This window comes from Medicago sativa, chromosome 1, assembly GCF_051527215.1.
Source record: "Medicago sativa cultivar Bolivia chromosome 1, Bolivia_mono, whole genome shotgun sequence".
Taxonomy (NCBI): domain Eukaryota; kingdom Viridiplantae; phylum Streptophyta; class Magnoliopsida; order Fabales; family Fabaceae; genus Medicago; species Medicago sativa.
In genome coordinates this window covers 60,139,522-60,156,489 of record NC_140749.1, presented here as the reverse complement: position 1 = coordinate 60,156,489, position 16,968 = coordinate 60,139,522, and the positions used below count along the sequence as shown (strand labels likewise).

The following is a 16,968-nucleotide window of genomic DNA, read 5'->3' as shown; positions in this document are numbered from 1 at the left end:
AGGGACCAATACCATATTTTAGCCTTTTTTTTTTTAAGGAAGAAAGAAATTGTTGTGTTGTAAATTGTAAGGAGGTGATCCAATGCCGTGGAAGTTTAATATTGTTTTCTTATTGGAAGACAAGTATTGACTTTTTATATTTCTTAATTAAGGAATATACTTTTTGAGTTGAATTAATAGAGTAATGATATTTTGACAACCATTTGATAACAACTTTTTTGACAACCTTACTTCCCATTCTTCTCATTGGTAAAAAAACAATAGAGAGATAAAAAGGAAGAGAGAGGATAAGTACATCATCATGTGAGTATGAGAGAGAAAGTTGTACAAAAGTTGTCATAAAATGGTTGTACAAATATCATTTCTCGAACTAATTTGAGTTAAAAAACAAGGAATTTCATGTTTTTTTTTTTAAGAAGTTCGATGTTATATTTTTTTCAAAACAATTTCAAAATTCGATGTTATATATTTTTTTTTTGGTAGAATGACAAAGAAGAAAAAGAAAAAAAAGAAGAAGAAAAAACTCTAAGAATAGGGCTCATCACGAGGTATCAAGCCTCAACACCGACTTCAATTCTGATGGGGGGCATGTCAAAAAGTACACCTAATCCTGAAGAGCGTCCAAACTTGGTCAAGAAATTTGCGCAATGGTTGTCCTCTCGAAACACGTGATGAAAATACTCCCTCCGTCCCATAATACTTGACATAGTTGACCTTGTTACGCATGTCAATGCATAATTTTGAGCTTAAATATCTTGAATAATATATTAGAAAAAATTATGAAAATTTGATATTTTGAAAATACTCATCAAGACAAATTTATCGACATCTTATATGATATTGTTTATCTTTGTATATTAGTAGAAAAATATGGTCAAAGTAAGTTAGGTCAAAATTACATATTTTCAAATGGGTCATCTATTGCGGGACGGAGGGAGTAAATATTAGGAATATGTTCCTTTAACCCAAAAATCTTCATCAACAAAGAAGCATGTGCATATATGAGAGTGATCTGACTCTTGAAGAAGACGGAGAACTTCTAAAGAATTTGTTTCACAAAATTCGATGTTATATTTTAAATATGAGTATACTACACTCCTCTTTTTGAGAGAAGTTCAAATTACATTTGTTAAAAAAAAAGAAGAAGAGAAGTTTAAATGCGTGATATTCCTTTTCTTTGCACTGTGATATGAATATGTAAAGGGTCTTGCTAACAAGTGCCCTAAGGGCATTGTTTAAGGAACTTAAAAAAAGAAACTATGTCTTGAAAATACAAGTCAAACACTTTTTAAAGTCATAACCGTACAATTTCCAATGCAAAAATTGCTGCTTTTAGATGCTTAAACAATGCCCTTAGGGTACTTGTTAGCATTTTCCATATGTAAATGCGTGATATTTCTTTTCTTTGCACTTATAGTTTGTATGAGTTTTTCCCTAAAAAAAAATAGTTTGTATGAGTTTTGTTGTTATACTCTATAGAAGAACAAAATATTTAGTTAACAAAGTAATTTTTCTTTAGTCAATAAAAATCATATGTGTTAGACAAAATGAAATAATGTAAACAACTAGGGGTCTTAATATATGAAATGATCAGCTGGGCCAAAATATAAAATTGTAAATAACCTAGGGGCCTCATAATATGAAAATTGAAACTAATTTAGGCCTTAATTTGATACATATTGACTTTCTTTAATATTCTTTTTTTTTTTGACAAAGACTTTCTTCAATATTAATATAAAACATCATGGAATGAATCATGGATTTTTATATTTTAAAAAAAGTTATATCAGTTCTGAATTTTCTAATAATTGACATCTTTTTTTTTCCTTCATATTTATTCTTTACAGTATTTGTTGCTTACTTAAAAGTTTAAAAAATGGTGTGAAATAATTAAGATTATTTTGATAAACTAAATAAATTCTTGTTAACTAAAATATAAATAGGATTCATTCTTAAGTTATATAACCTTTACATAAAGTTTTCGCAACACATATACATTTCAAGCAATAAAAAAAATTAAAAACAATGTCTTAGCTAATGTATTATTGGTAATTTCATTATCTTTTAATTTTTTCCATTTTATGTGAGTGTATCCAAATCTTTTTGATTTAGGGTTGTGACCATAAAAGACTTCCTCTCTCAAAATGCCCTTAGAAATGTGAAATAGTTAGGGTAGTTTTTCGAATGACTACTCAACGGTGTTAATCAAATCAGACAATATTTCAATGTCTTTGATCAGTCTTCTCAAGGACTTATTTGTTGTGTCATCACTCTTAAACGTCTTTCAAATTTTATCCAATATGAGGACGTGAAACTTGAAGAAAGATATACAACACTATGAATTTTTTACTAGTGTTCATACTCTGTCAAAATCAATAGCGCACATACACATAGAGAATTTCTTATAAACTTTCATATTTTAGAAATTCTTAAGTCTCACAGTTCATATGAACCTTATTGTATTACACTTACGATTGTATATCAAGTGTAAAACCAAACAATATTTTATTTGATTAAGTTAAATTGTAGAAGTCTCTTTCTTGTTGCTTGAGCAATAAAAGTCTCTTTCTTGTGTGATTGAGCAGATAAAGTCTCTTACTTGTGAATGATGTAACGCCCACTTTGATATTTAATTATTTTTATTAAGTTAGAATCTATTTATGTGATTTATTTATAAATATGAGGTGTTAGTATTTTATTATGTGGCATTATTCTATTATTTATTAGAATATGAGAATTATTAATGTAAGTAGAATTGGAGGTTAGAATAGAAATACGAATAAGTTATTGGGCCTAAATAGATTTAGGAAGTGTGATTAGTATTATAAATAAGGAAGCTTAGGTTAAAAAGAGTTTTTACGTTAAACCGCTTTTTGGAGAAAGAGGAGAACTCAGAGAGAGAGAACCCTAGGAACGAAGAACGCTGCTTTTGATTTCAGAAAAACAATCTAAGGTAGATCATTAGATTGCATCTAACATGTTTTAGGATGAGTTTGTGAGATTATGAGGAATTAGGGTTTGAGTGAGAATTGATGATTAGATGATGGAAAACTGCTGAATTGATCTAGGGGGGGGGGGGGGGGGGTCTCTATTCACTATAAGGGTTGTGTATTCATGTGGGTGGTGAAGGGTTGTTAATTTCCGTTGTTTTCTTATTTTTTTTGATGAATCTATAATGAAATTCGTATCTTTTGTGCTATGTGATTATGTATTAATATTTGTTACTGATTTGTGATGTTTATGTATGATACCTTGGTGCCTGAAAATCAAACTTTAATTTTGTACGAAACCTATTTTGATTCAGAGGTTTAGTGTCAATTCCTCCAATTTAAGTTAGTATGTTTTATCTTTCGAAAATCTTGCTTTGATTCACAAGTATATGCGATTTGGTTTGTAGCAGTAGTAGTATGATAATATTGAAGTCATCGACCGATTCAGTTTATTTTATTGGTCAATACTTTGCTTCCTTTTTTTTATGCTATTAAAATTGGTTATTTGGAATTGAATGATGTGACATGAATATTTAACTTTATCATTATTTATTTGAAATATATATATGTGCTATTTTTGGATACTCTTGCGGCAAGTTTGCAGTCTACATGGATTCAAATATTGTACTGCCTTTGTGTTTACCTTTTGAATGTCGACAACCTCTTGATTTGTTTTCCATTATATATTGAGTTTACTATTGCTTTTATTATTTGTTTGGAACGTAATAACTTTAGTTATAATATATATTTGGCTAGATATATTTGGGTAGCATAAAGATTGTGTTATTATGTATTAATTTGTGATGTGTAATAATGAGTTAAATGACGATGTGTTATATAAAGATGTGCTCTTTGAAGTTGTGTGATTTAAATATGTGCTATTTGAAGATGTGTGTTTAAAAATGTCTTATATAAAGATGTGTTATTTGAAGATGTGTGATTTAAAGATGGGTATATAAAGATGTGATATTGTTATTTATGCACTATATGTGTTAATTATGATGCTTATGTTGATGCGATGTTTAACATGTTGTTGATTATCATTTGATGCTGTTGTATTATGATGCTGATATGAGATGAATTATTTATATGCTGCATATACTGCTGAGTCTTATTTAAGATGTAAGTGTCGGTCAAGTCAAGAAGTTATAAGATGTTCATGAAGTTTCTAAGATGTAAGATGTTGAGTCCATGCATACTCGTTTATAGATGAGGGCTCATGCCCTGGAGGTTTTGCTCAACCACGACGATGGAGCTTTTGCTCAACCACGACGATGGAGCTTTTTCTCAACCACGACGATGGAACTTTTGCTCAACCACGACGATGAGGGCTTATGCCCTAAGAGTATATTTATGCTCAACAACGATGAGGGCTTATGCCCTAAAATGGCACCACATGCATTTGCATTTCATGACGATTCAAGATGGTTTAAGACGTTAAGAGTTGCATAGTCGAGTTTAGATGCATTGTCAAGTCAAGTTGTTAAGTTGTGATGTTTTAACGAATTACTTTGTGATGTTTTTTAGTATGATGATATGTGACGATGACTGTGACTGCTATATGATGATATTTTGCTAAGATAAATGATGATGTTTATGTATTTAATTATAGTTGTTAAATTATAAGATGTTTATGTTGTTAAATGTAATTTATGATTTATGAGCTTAATATTATTGTTTGAGAAATCTCACCCCTTCTGTTTGAAAATGTTGCTCTTCGTATGGGTAACTTGCAGGTAATCAAGATTAGCTGCGGTCGTGGGTGACTATCTCTCACTGTGTCCTTAGGTGCTCTGATACGTAACGGGATGGGGATTTTGATACTATTTTCTGTTCCTTTATGTATTGCTTTTGAAGTTTAAGAATTATTATTGAGCTAAGATTTATGAGACTTTTATGATGAGGCCTGCGTGCCAAGACTATTTCTATTGTTAAACTAAATCCGCTGCGAAGTTTTTAAATGTTATGTTGATGAATTTTTGAAGGATAAATTATTATCTATTTTGTTAAGATTTTATGATAAAGAGATGTAGCATTCGGTTTATGTGAATTACTCTGATAATTTATTATGAAATTTTTATGTTGGGAAAACGGGGTGTTACAAATGAAAACTCTTGTATTTATAGGTAATATTTCAGTTCAATTTGGGTTGAAAAACTAGGGTTTTCCCCAAATCAGCTTGAAAAACAATATTTAGCTGTTTTTTTCCCAAAGTCATGTGTGCCCTGCGCCTAGGTCAGATGCGCCGCACGCGCGTGTTGATAATTGAAATTTTGTTCTCTGTTTAGCACACCCGGGGAACATGGGGGCATACCCAGAGCGCATGGCTTCAGCTAGTGCGTTTTTGCTTTTTTTCTTCGTCTTTTTGAGTATTTTCTTCTTTCAAATTAGTCTTGAGACTTGGGACAAAATTCCCCCAACTTGTAATTTCTTCAGAGGGCTCTTGAATCTTTACTCCATGTATTCCATTTCTTTATGAGGTGTCTTGCTTTACCGAATTATACGATTTTTCAATACATGACTCCATACAGAAACATAAGTTTAAAACACCCATGAATTGATTTGTTCAGGGAAGAACTGCAATTACATGACTGGATACAAAAACATTACAAAATGTCTATTAAATCATGAACAACTTATCTAAAACTCCTTTTTATTGACTCAAATTGATACTAAAGTGACTGAAAAATATGTTAAAAATAACCTAAGATGACCTGTCATCAGATACACTCATGTAAAAGTGAGTTGAATTATAAATGTGTTTGTCAGTATCAATTCTAGAATCAAAAGCTACAAATCCTAACTTCAAGTAGATTCAATTATGCTAGATATCAACCAAACATGTCGAAATCAATATTACACATCCAGAATCAATTTTAACCCCTCTAGAAGTGGAACAAAACATACACTTAATGTGTTACCTTCAACAAAAAAACATTGTAATGTGTTTTAATTTTTTTTTTAACAAGGTAAACTAGTCCACAAAAATTGTCCCCAAAGAAATAATGAGTTTTAAACTTATGTTAGCATCTCATTAAATAGTATCATTTTGAAGGTTGTGCTTCAATATTTAATTTCATGCCCGGTGTTTTTAAGGCTTGTTGAAGTTGAGATTTAATTTTTTGAAGTTTTGTCCGTTATAGTTAGAATGTGGTTTTGATCCTTCTTTCGAAGTAATATGGTCCTCTTCATCCAAAATGAAGACCTAGGTGAGCGGACCTTAGTCTGTTTAAATCGTTGCGTTCCTCCTCATCCGAGCCAAAAATGCAAAATTGACTTTACTATTATTGAGTCAAGTTTTAGTTTCATTTATATACAAAATCTTTGATCCAGCACAACATATATAAAATAGAGAAATGCTTTTTATTGCGACAAATTTTATCCCGAAAAGCTCGCAAGCGTGTGTGGCATGCTTAACAGTAATTGTTTATTTAATACCAACCACACATGTATGGTGTAGTGGGTGCTTGATATCATGCTACTACCTTTATCGTGAATTTTTCGCTTTAATTTTTTCGATATATATAGCACTGGTGTATAAAATATTGCAGCAGTGCTAAATGGTGCGAAGCATTTTTTCGCACATAACACACGAACAAGAAGCTTGTGTGCAAACTCATTAATTAAGGCTACATTTTGTTTAAAATAAATAAATAAAACTGGTCAAAATATAATATTCCCATTATGGTCGGCGACGGCGTCCGTCACCGTCACCGCCGTTAATAGACGTCATTGCTTCCCCCAAAGTGTCTTATGGCCATTGCAACAACTTTCCATCTGTAAATTGCGGCTATCAGTCACCATGGTTACTACCACTACAACCACCGCAGTGCAGAGACTATCAACTATGTTTGTTTTTGTCTGACTCTGCGACATCGTTTCCAATTAGTGGAGATTCAAAATTTGGTAGTGAATAGTGGGGCGGTGGCAACAACACAGTATAGCACCGATGATTTCATAGTTCCTTATTTCAAGGATAGAGTTTGTTATTATTATGGCTGAAACAGTGATTGAGAAAGAGGACATCGGATGGTCATTAATGCTCCAGCACATTCGCGTGGATTGTGCGAAATTAAATTTCGCACACTTATTCAAAATATTGCATGTAAAACTAGATTTGATCAATCAATGTCAAGGATATAAATTCAACATTGATTTTTTTTTCATGGAAAAACTATGAATGGACGTGAAAATGAATTTGCATTGATGTTTTTCGCTTTAATATTACACCGGTAACTATTTTTTAGATTTGACTATTGAATTGTTAGTATATATCTATTGAATTGTTATCCAAGCCTATCAAGATGTACGGTGTTTCATAAAAATGCATAAACCGTTATTCCTACTTTTGTTTTGTTGTTTGTTTAGCTGATAAAATTAGTACTCATTGCGAATAAAAAAAAAACTAGTACTCATTTTCCAAATGATTGTTGGTTTGTTTTGTTATTTTATTTTCTTGTTTTCCTTCATGAAAAACAATTTGATTTGAATTTTAAAAGGTTTAACATAATTAATATATGGGAGGTGCTATACCTCGCGAGAAATTTCCTCACAAATTTATCCCGATGAAAGATTTCAGTTGTAACAAAAACAAAAAAAGCTACCACGTACCATAATTGTTGGTTATCATAAATTAAGGAATTGACTATTAAAATGGGTCATGAAGGATTCAGGAAGCTTGTTTTCGCTATATATATATACCTAAATCTAAATCATTATAAAATGATTTCATTCGATGAACATCTAGTTAGAAAATGATGTAATATATAAGTTGGCGCTAGTTGTGACAATTCATAATTAAGTCGTTCTATCTTTTTTTTTTGAGAGAAAGTAACTTATATCATTTCATTAAAAATAAGATCAGTAATACATGTTGGAATATCATCAAAGATTTGGAAGCTAGTACTAGATGTGGCTGCTTTAGCTAAGGTATGAGCAACCTCATTTGCTTGCCTCCTAATAAACTTGGCATGAGAGTTTGTTAAAAAGTTGGTAAAGAAATAGATACTACTTTCCATGATGGACCCAAACTCGGTGAGATCTCCTCGGCCATTGTTGAAATAATCAGCGACTCTTTTAGAGTCAACTTCGAAATCAACATTTGTGAGTTGAAGTTCATGTATCCACTGAATTGCATGAAATAAACCCAGGGCCTCCCCAACATCGACAGAACAAGCTGGACTAAACCACATAGTTTTAGAACGGATGTGGTTCCCATCTGAGTCTCGGATGCACATTCCAATTCCAACTTTGTTTGTGGTGTTTGGAAAGGAGGCATCGACATTGCATTTATACCTTCCGCTAGTTGGTTTCGTCCACCTAAAGGTTGCATCCCTGTGGTTGGAAGAACTCGGAAGGGAAGATGGGTTGTCTTGCCTTATAGGTACCTGCCTATGATTGGCATTTCGCCAGCCTTCTAAGAGGTGTCTTGCTCTTTCCAGAATTGTACCAGTCGAATCTGACACCTGTTGCCATAATTTGAGATTCCTAGCCTTCCAAATACTCCACAAAATAATGACAATGTACTCCATTTGAGCTGCAGGCAATTTTTGCAATAAATTGAAGATAATATCAGGTGCATTATCAAACTGACTCAGGGTCAGAGAAATCAAATGCCACATGTTAGCTATCTGCCAAATCTCAATTGCTATTGGGCAGTAAAAGAGAATATGGTAATTATCTTCATGGGGGTCTTCACACCTGACACACTCTGAAGGACAATTAACACCTCTGCTTCGCAACTTCACTCGGGTTGGAAAACAGTCTCTACAAATTCTCCATACCAAATTCTTGACTTTGGGTGGTACTTTCAGCCTCCAGATACCACTCCAATACCCAGGTTTACGCAAATGATCATTATTTATAACCTCTTCAATACATAAGCGATAAGCACTTCTTACTGAGTAGTGCCCATTTTTCTCTGCCTTCCATATCAAATTATCCATCTGGACCTGATGATGGAGAGATGTATTTAAGATGTTTTGGGCCGTCTCGATTGGAAATAACTGAAAGATCAACGACTCATTCCAAGCTTTCACCTCTTGATCAATTAGATGTCCCACGGAATATGGTTGAAGAGCCAACATGTCGTCACCAATAGGGGGAATACTGGATCCTGACCCAATCCATTGTTCACTAATGATAGGAATATTGAACCCATTGCCAATTTTCCACCTCGCTCCTTGTCGAACCACCATTTTTGCGCTATGTATGCTACGCCAAACAAAACTAGGGTTGTGACCCAAATTGGCATCTAGATTACTACTATTCGGATAATACCTAGCTTTAAAGATTTTTGAGACGAGACTTTCCGGATTGGTTTGTAGTTGCAACCCTTGCTTACCAAGCATTGCTACATTAAAAGCTGCCAAATCCTTGAAACCCATGCCTCCATTATTCTTGTGAACAGAAAGTTTTTCCCAAGATAACCAATTGATACCTCTGTTGCTTGTACCACCATGACCCCACCAGAAAGCATTCATCATCTTTTCAATTTCATCTAAAAGTGTATTTGGTAGTCTAAAGATACTCATGACATACGACGGGATAGCTTGAAGGACAGATTTGATCATGACCTCCCTACCTGCTTTGGACAAACATTTGCCACTCCAACTACTAATCTTTTGCCACACTCTATCCTTAATGAAACTGAAAGTTGCTTTTTTACTGCGCCCTATCATCGAAGGTAAGCCAAGATATTTACCTGTCCCTAGGACCGATCTAACCCCCAATATATTAGTAATGGATTGTTGCAGTGGGTCTTCAACGTTCCTGCTATAAAAGATTTCAGACTTAGGAAAGCTAATTGCTTGACCTGATGCTTCCTCATATTGATTCAAAATTTGCTTCATTATGGTCGCCTGATGTACCTTCGCTTGAAAGAACAAAAAGCAATCGTCAGCGAACAGTAAGTGTGATACTCTTGGAGCAATACGACATACACGAACACCTTGAAGGTCCCCTCCGTTTTCAGCATTTCTAATTAACGCTGATAAACCCTCTGCGCGCAGAATGAAGAGATAAGGTGATAACGGGTCACCTTGTCTTAATCCGCGACCTGGAACAATAGGGCCAACCATCTCTTTATTCAAGATGACAGAATAGTCAACTGTTTCAACACACATCATGATCCATTGGATCCATTTCCCTGAGAACCCCATTTTGGTCATAAAGTCTCTGAGGTAAGCCCAATCAATTCTGTCGTAAGCCTTGCTTATATCTAACTTTAGCGCCACACTTTTCTCTTTGCCCTTTGTTTTCGTCTTCATGTAGTGAACCAATTCAATGGCAACTAATGCATTATCCAAAATGGATCTTCCAGGAACAAAAACTGACTGTGAGTCGGCAATACATTTGTGTAAAATTTTCTTTAGACGATTTGCCAGAACCTTCGACAAAAGTTTATAAAGAACATTACACAAGGCTATGGGTCTCCAGTCCTTCATGTTTTTTTAATCTGTACCTTTTGGAATTAGAGCTATGTTTGTGGAATTCATAGATGGAGGAAATTGTCCATCATTCATCCACTGGCAGCACTCATTGAAAATATCCTCACTACAGACTGACCAAAAATGTTGGTAGAAACCCGGATTGAAACCGTCAGGGCCCGGACACCGTTGGAACAAAATGTGTTTAACAATGAAACTTAAAGAGTTTTGATGATAACAAGGTATTAAAAATTGTAAATTGGACTAGCTAATATTTGTTCAAGTGTACAGGACCATAGTTAAAAATTTACATCATATAAAGGTTCTGAAGAACAAGTAGGGAGCTATGGACTAAAGAAAAGGAAGCTTGAAAGCATCTGAAAAGAAGTGCATCTGAAGTCATAAGTGCTGCTGAAGAATGATGACGTCATCAGAAGATCATCAGAAGCTGAAAGTCATCAGAAGCTGAAGGTCATCAGAAGTTGAAAGTCAACAGAAGCAGATAGCCTTCAGAAGCGTATAGCCATCAGAAGCAGATAGTTCAGAAGCAACTTCATCAGAAGCTGAAGCTCATCAGAAGCTGATTATCACCACAAGCTGAAGATTCAAAGATCAACACTTCAAAAGCTGTCTATTGGATTCGAAAACACTGCAGAAGATTAGTGGATGGTTGCAACAGTCATTTTGGTTAAGATTTGAAGGCCTTGGAACCTTATCTTCAAAAAGCGTTGACATTGTACTTTGTACGAACTGTACAACCACCTTCTCCACTACTCTGTTTTGTGTTCACACTACAGGACAAGAAAACAGCTCCAGAATAACAGCTATGCCTGTAAAGATGTTCCTTCACAATGGGAATGGATTTCAAATTAGTTCTTCATAGGACAACAACCAAATCAGGCAAAAGATCATTGGTGAAAGATCAAGCTTCAACAACGACTCTTTGATGTGCTGGCAATTTCACAACGTCTCTTTCACACCTCTATATAAAGGAGTGAAGACTTAGAGATTTGGCAATGCTGAACGAAAGACTCACAACATTTTTACAAGTGCCAAACCTCTGCTGAAATTGTTCTGCATTCACTTAGAATTTCTGTGTTTCAAAGTTTCATCTTAGAAATTCCTAAGTTATTGAGTCTGTATCTGATTTGTATTGTGAGCACCTCTGATTGTATATCAAGTGTTCAACCTTAAACAATTTTCTGTGTAATTTTGTTTAGTTAGAAGTCTCTTGCAGTTGTGCTTGAGCAGGGAAGTCTCTTGATTGTGTTCTTGAGCAAAGGAAGACTCTTGCAAAGTGTTCTTGAGCAAAGGAAGTCTCTTGCAGGTGTGTTTGAGCAATTGTAATCAGATATTACATTTTAGTGAAATCTCCTTGGAAGTGCAAGGGGGACTGGACTACTTCCGGATTGTGGAAGGAACCAGTATAATTGCTTTGTGTCGTTCTTCTTCTCTCTCTCTGTTTTATTCCGCTGCGTTCAGATTCTGATTATCACTTCAGAAGCTGTTTCACTTAGCTTCTGTTCAGTGTGTTCAGTTTTAGGAGAAACGAAGAATTTTTCAAAACACAATTCAACCCCCCTTCTTGTGTTTTTCTCACCTTCAGACACTTGTCAGGTTGCATTGAAAACATTGCTTCTTTGAATTCCTCTCTACAAAAAGGGGCTGTTAATTGTGCATTGTCCTCTTCGTCAATCACCTCATTAAGCAAATTAATCACAAGAGAAAGAATTTTATTTACCTTCTTTCTGGAAGTTGCTGCAGAATGAAAGAATTTTGTATTCAAATCTCCATCGTGATACCAATGAGTTTTAGCTCTCTGTCTCCAATACATATCCTCTTGAACTAACAAATGGTTAAGTTTTTGTCTCAAATTGTCAAAGTGAGTCTCATCCTGTATACCTTGAGCGGTACGACTCTGATCAAGTTGTTTTCTACAACACTCAATATCAACTCAAAGTTTATTACAATGAGTTTTACTCCATTGCGTCAGGTCTTCTGCACAATTTGATAACTTATTGATCACAGTACTTCCTGCACTACCAAGCCAGCTATATCTAACCACATCATTTACCCCATCCTCAATTCTCCAAGCGTTTTCAAATTTGAAAGACCTCTTGACTTGATGACTTCGAGCTACTGGAGTTCTGTCTAACAAGATAGGAAAATGATCTGATGATGGAGCAACAAGATTTTCTAATTTTGCATTTGGAAATAATTGCATCCAAGAATTAGTGGCTAAAGCTCGATCCAACTTTTCCTCAACAGCCCGCGTAGAACCCAAACTTTTAAACCAAGTGAAAGGGTACCCATCCATGTGGACATCAATAAGGCCAGCATCTTGAGTAGCTTGTCGGAATCCCCTGATGAGCCAGTTGGGTCTAAAAGCCCTCCCTTTCTTCTCATCGGCATGGAGGATATCATTAAAATCTCCCTTCAAACACCAAGGCAAATTTATTTGACTAGCAAGTTTACGAATAAAATTCCAAGAATCTCTTCTTCTGCCGTTTTCTGGATATCCATAAAATCCTGTGAATATCCAAGCTGTTTGATTTTTACCAACATAGTAAATTATCACCTCATCAATAAGTCGTTCTATCTATACATTAATTTGGGGTGACTTTTTCATTACCTATTTTACCTTTCATTTAAACTATTTAATTTACTATTTAATCTTTTAATTATATTATTTTAAATTTTAATTAAAAAAATGTAAATCTCATTAAAATAGTAAATATCCCAAAACAATTACCTATTTTACCTTTCATTTAAACTATTTAATTTTTTGTCAATTTTTTTTAAACTATTTAATTTACTAATTTATCCTTTAATTATATTATTTTAAATTTTAATTAAAAAAAAATTAAATCTCATTAAAATACGAAATATCCCACTACAATATGAACAATATTATCAATATTATATATGAAGGGGATAGAGATTTAGTGCTTAAACAAATTTTCCTATATTAGTGTTATATTATTGGTGGTATTAAAATAGGCGCGTGCTCGTCTTTTTCACGCGTTAGCGCAATAAAAAAGGCCCGTGCTCGTCTTTTCGCTAGTATGTATAAAATTAATATAATAATATCAAATAATTTTTTTTGGATTTCTTATTTTTCCAATATATCCAATATATCTGCATTTTTAGTGTTAGTACAATTGAATTAAAAATAAATAAAATATTACAATATACCAAAAATTTAGGGGCAATTTTGTAAAATTAGAATGATGATAAACTATTTCTATAATAATAATATTAATAATAATAATAACAACAACAACAATAATAATAACAACAACTAAAAATTGAGATATTTTAAAATTAATATTAGATACAATGAACCTTCTTCGATATAATAATAAAAATAATAATAATAGTAAAATAATAATAGTAATAATAACAATAATGTGAATAAATAAAAAAAATGAGATATTTTAAAATTAATATTAGATACAATGAACCTTTTTCTAGAGTGTATACATAAATAGGGAAGTTGGTGTAACATATACACACAACTTTTACAATCACTTTTCACTTCTAAACTTTTATTTATTTTTTAGTAGGTTGTTGTGTGAAACAGGTGGTGGAGTCATGGGTCGTCGCAAAATTAAGATAGAGAGGGTGAAAGACCCAAACACAAGGCAAATCACATTCTCAAAGCGTCGAACTGGTTTATTCAAAAAAGCAAATGAATTATCCATTTTGTGCGGAGCAGAAGTCGCTATTGTTGTGTTCTCTCCAGGGAAGAATCCTTACTCTTTTGGTCACCCAGGAGTTGATTTTGTTGCTGCGAAGTATCTTCAACTAGAGCCAAAACCAAGTAATTCTCTAGGAAACCGCACTTCTGAAGCTCCCAAGATGGAAGATTTGAATCTAGAACTTGCTGATGTGTTAGCACAAATCCGTGATGGTGAAAAGCAGGCTGCGGCTCATGATGAGATTCTGAAGCAAAACGATGTGACAAAACTCTCTGAGCTTAAAGAATTGAGAGATTCATATAAAGAGCTTCAAGATTGCGTAAAATTGCAGCTCAGTGATATCGAGATATCAGAATGTTTGATGCTTCTAGCTAAAGATCCAGTGGTGGGAATAAAAGCGAAATCGTCAAAAAATAAAAGAAGAAAAAATTGATGATTTGTAGCATGAAACCTAATTTTAATTTATGTTCCCTTTCTTTTATGAATAATTTATGTTCCCTTATCTCTTTGAATGCTTGATGCGCATATCCCACCAAGTTAAAGAGGGACAAGGGAAAAAATAATATGAGTGTTGAATAAAGGTTTCTTCGTGCATTCCTATATTTTTTATGGTAAAAATGTTTTTTTAATCATACATATCGTTAAACATTTTTTCTTTCTTAAATAATCCAAAAAGATAAACTTGTATCTTATTACTTTTAAGATAATAATTTTTATATATTTTTTTAAATAATTTTAAAAATAATATTAGTATTCATAGTGAATATTTCAATTAGAAGCTAATTATAGATATTGGAATAAGTAAACTTTTTAATTATATTTTTTCCATTCCGCTTTTTTCAAAAAGGTATTTATTCAAGACATACAAGGAAGTCATTGACCGCTTACACAAAATAAACATAAAAAAATAGGTGTGTTTGACCTCTCAAAAACAGTCAAAAGGTTGACCATTTCCATTTTTAGTAAAAAAGAAATTTTATTGTAGTTATAAATAAAAAACAAATATAATGCTTTATTAAAATTTATTAAAAGTAGTAAGGATCAAATTTTGACTCGAGTCCATATTAGACGGCACTTAAAAAAATATAAACTATGATAAAAGTTTAAATTTAAACAAATGCCCCTGATGGTTTGTTGTCGGAAAAAGATGCTTTCAGATTTTTATATTCTACTCCACTTCCTCTTGATTGGGCTGCGGCAATCTGGAAGCCTTGTATTCCTCCCTCGCACTCCTTTACCTTTTGGCGCCTGATGCATAACAAGTTGCCAACAGATGAAAACTTGAAGCGTAGAGGTTGTTATATTGTCTATGTTTGCTCTCTTTGTATGTCTCAAGATGAATGCTCCGCGCACTTGTTTTTTGGATGCCCATTTACGGTTGACATTTGGAGTTGGTTGGATTTGAAGCTGCGGCGCCCTGCCAAGGCAGTTTCGGCGACTTCTCTTCTTTCTTATGTTTCGGTTCCTTGCTCTTCTCAGGTTGCGGACATTTTTATTGCTGCCATTGTTCACGCTTTGCATGATATCTGGATGGTGCGTAATCAGTTACAGTTTGCGACTTCCATGGTGACTCTTCATGGGGTTAAGGTAAAACTCATATCAACTATTACTTTTTCCGATAACACTTTTGAAGGTCACTGTTTGTCTTCGGATGCCTGGCTTTTGCTTTCGCGGTTTCTCCGCACTGTCGCCATTACAAAGAGATTGTTACTGTTGTTTGGCACCCGCCAACGAGTCCTTGGGTGAAGGTGAATACAAATGGTTCTGTGGTGGGTCACCATTCGGCGTGTGGTGGTATTTTTAGGGACATCAGGGGTTCTTTGATGGGTTGTTTTGCAGGTAATCTTAGGGCCCTCTCTATTTTCGAGGCTGAACTCTTTGGTTTTATTTTGGATATGGAACACGCTTTACACCATGGGTGGGATAACATTTGATTAGAAAGCGACTCTACTAGTGCATTGTTGGCTTTTAAAAATGCTTCTTTGGTGCTGATTCGTTTGCGAAACAAGCGGCACAACTGTTTCCCGACAGGTTTTCAGGTGATTTCATTGCACATTTTTCGGGAAGGTAATAGCTGTGCGGATGACCTAGCTAATCATGGTTATAGTATTCATGGTGTTTGGTGGTTCACTGCTCTTCCAGATTTTATTCGGGTTCCGTTATTTTCAGACCGTTTTGGTTGGCCTAAATATCAGACGTTGTAGTTTTATTTTCATTTTATTCTTTTATGTTTTTGCTTTGTTTCTGAGGGTCAGGTCTAGCTCCACCTCCTTTGCACATGTTTTTCTCTTTTTTAATAATATTATTTTATGGGGTCGCCAACATTGGATGGGAAGTGCGTAGAGGTGCCAACTTAATTGGGATGTTCACAAATTTCTTTCATGCCTGCTCCCCTTGATTCAGCTAAAAAATATGCCTAAGAGGTCAAACCAATTAGCAATATACTCCCTCCGGTCCTATTTATAAGAAACATATGACTTTTTTGATTCATTGGATAAATGATGTATTTGGTCTATATTCTATACCAAGTACATTAATTACTCAATGAATCTAAAAAGTCAACTTTTTCTTATAAATAGGACCGGAGGGAGTACAATTTAGAACTTCATGTACTATTCTCTCTTCTCACGTGTACCTTCTCTCTCTTCTTTTTAATGGCGACACACACACACACACATATCAAGTGAAAATTCATTTTTTATATGAAAATGATGAGAACATTTATTAACCATCAAATAAAAAATTAATGGTTGAGACTAAAAAAATCCATTTAAAAAACACATGTACTTCTCTCTATTCTATCAATTCTCATAAACACAATTACCTTTTCATCTTCTTCGATCAATAATC

The 16,968-nt window shown here is 33.8% G+C and overlaps 1 pseudogene; it reads left to right on the top strand.

Annotated features, from left to right (window-relative positions):
- Window positions 1–14,011: 14,011 nt before the first annotated feature.
- Window positions 14,012–14,551, top strand: LOC146955957 (agamous-like MADS-box protein AGL29 pseudogene; annotated as a pseudogene).
- Window positions 14,552–16,968: the final 2,417 nt, after the last annotated feature.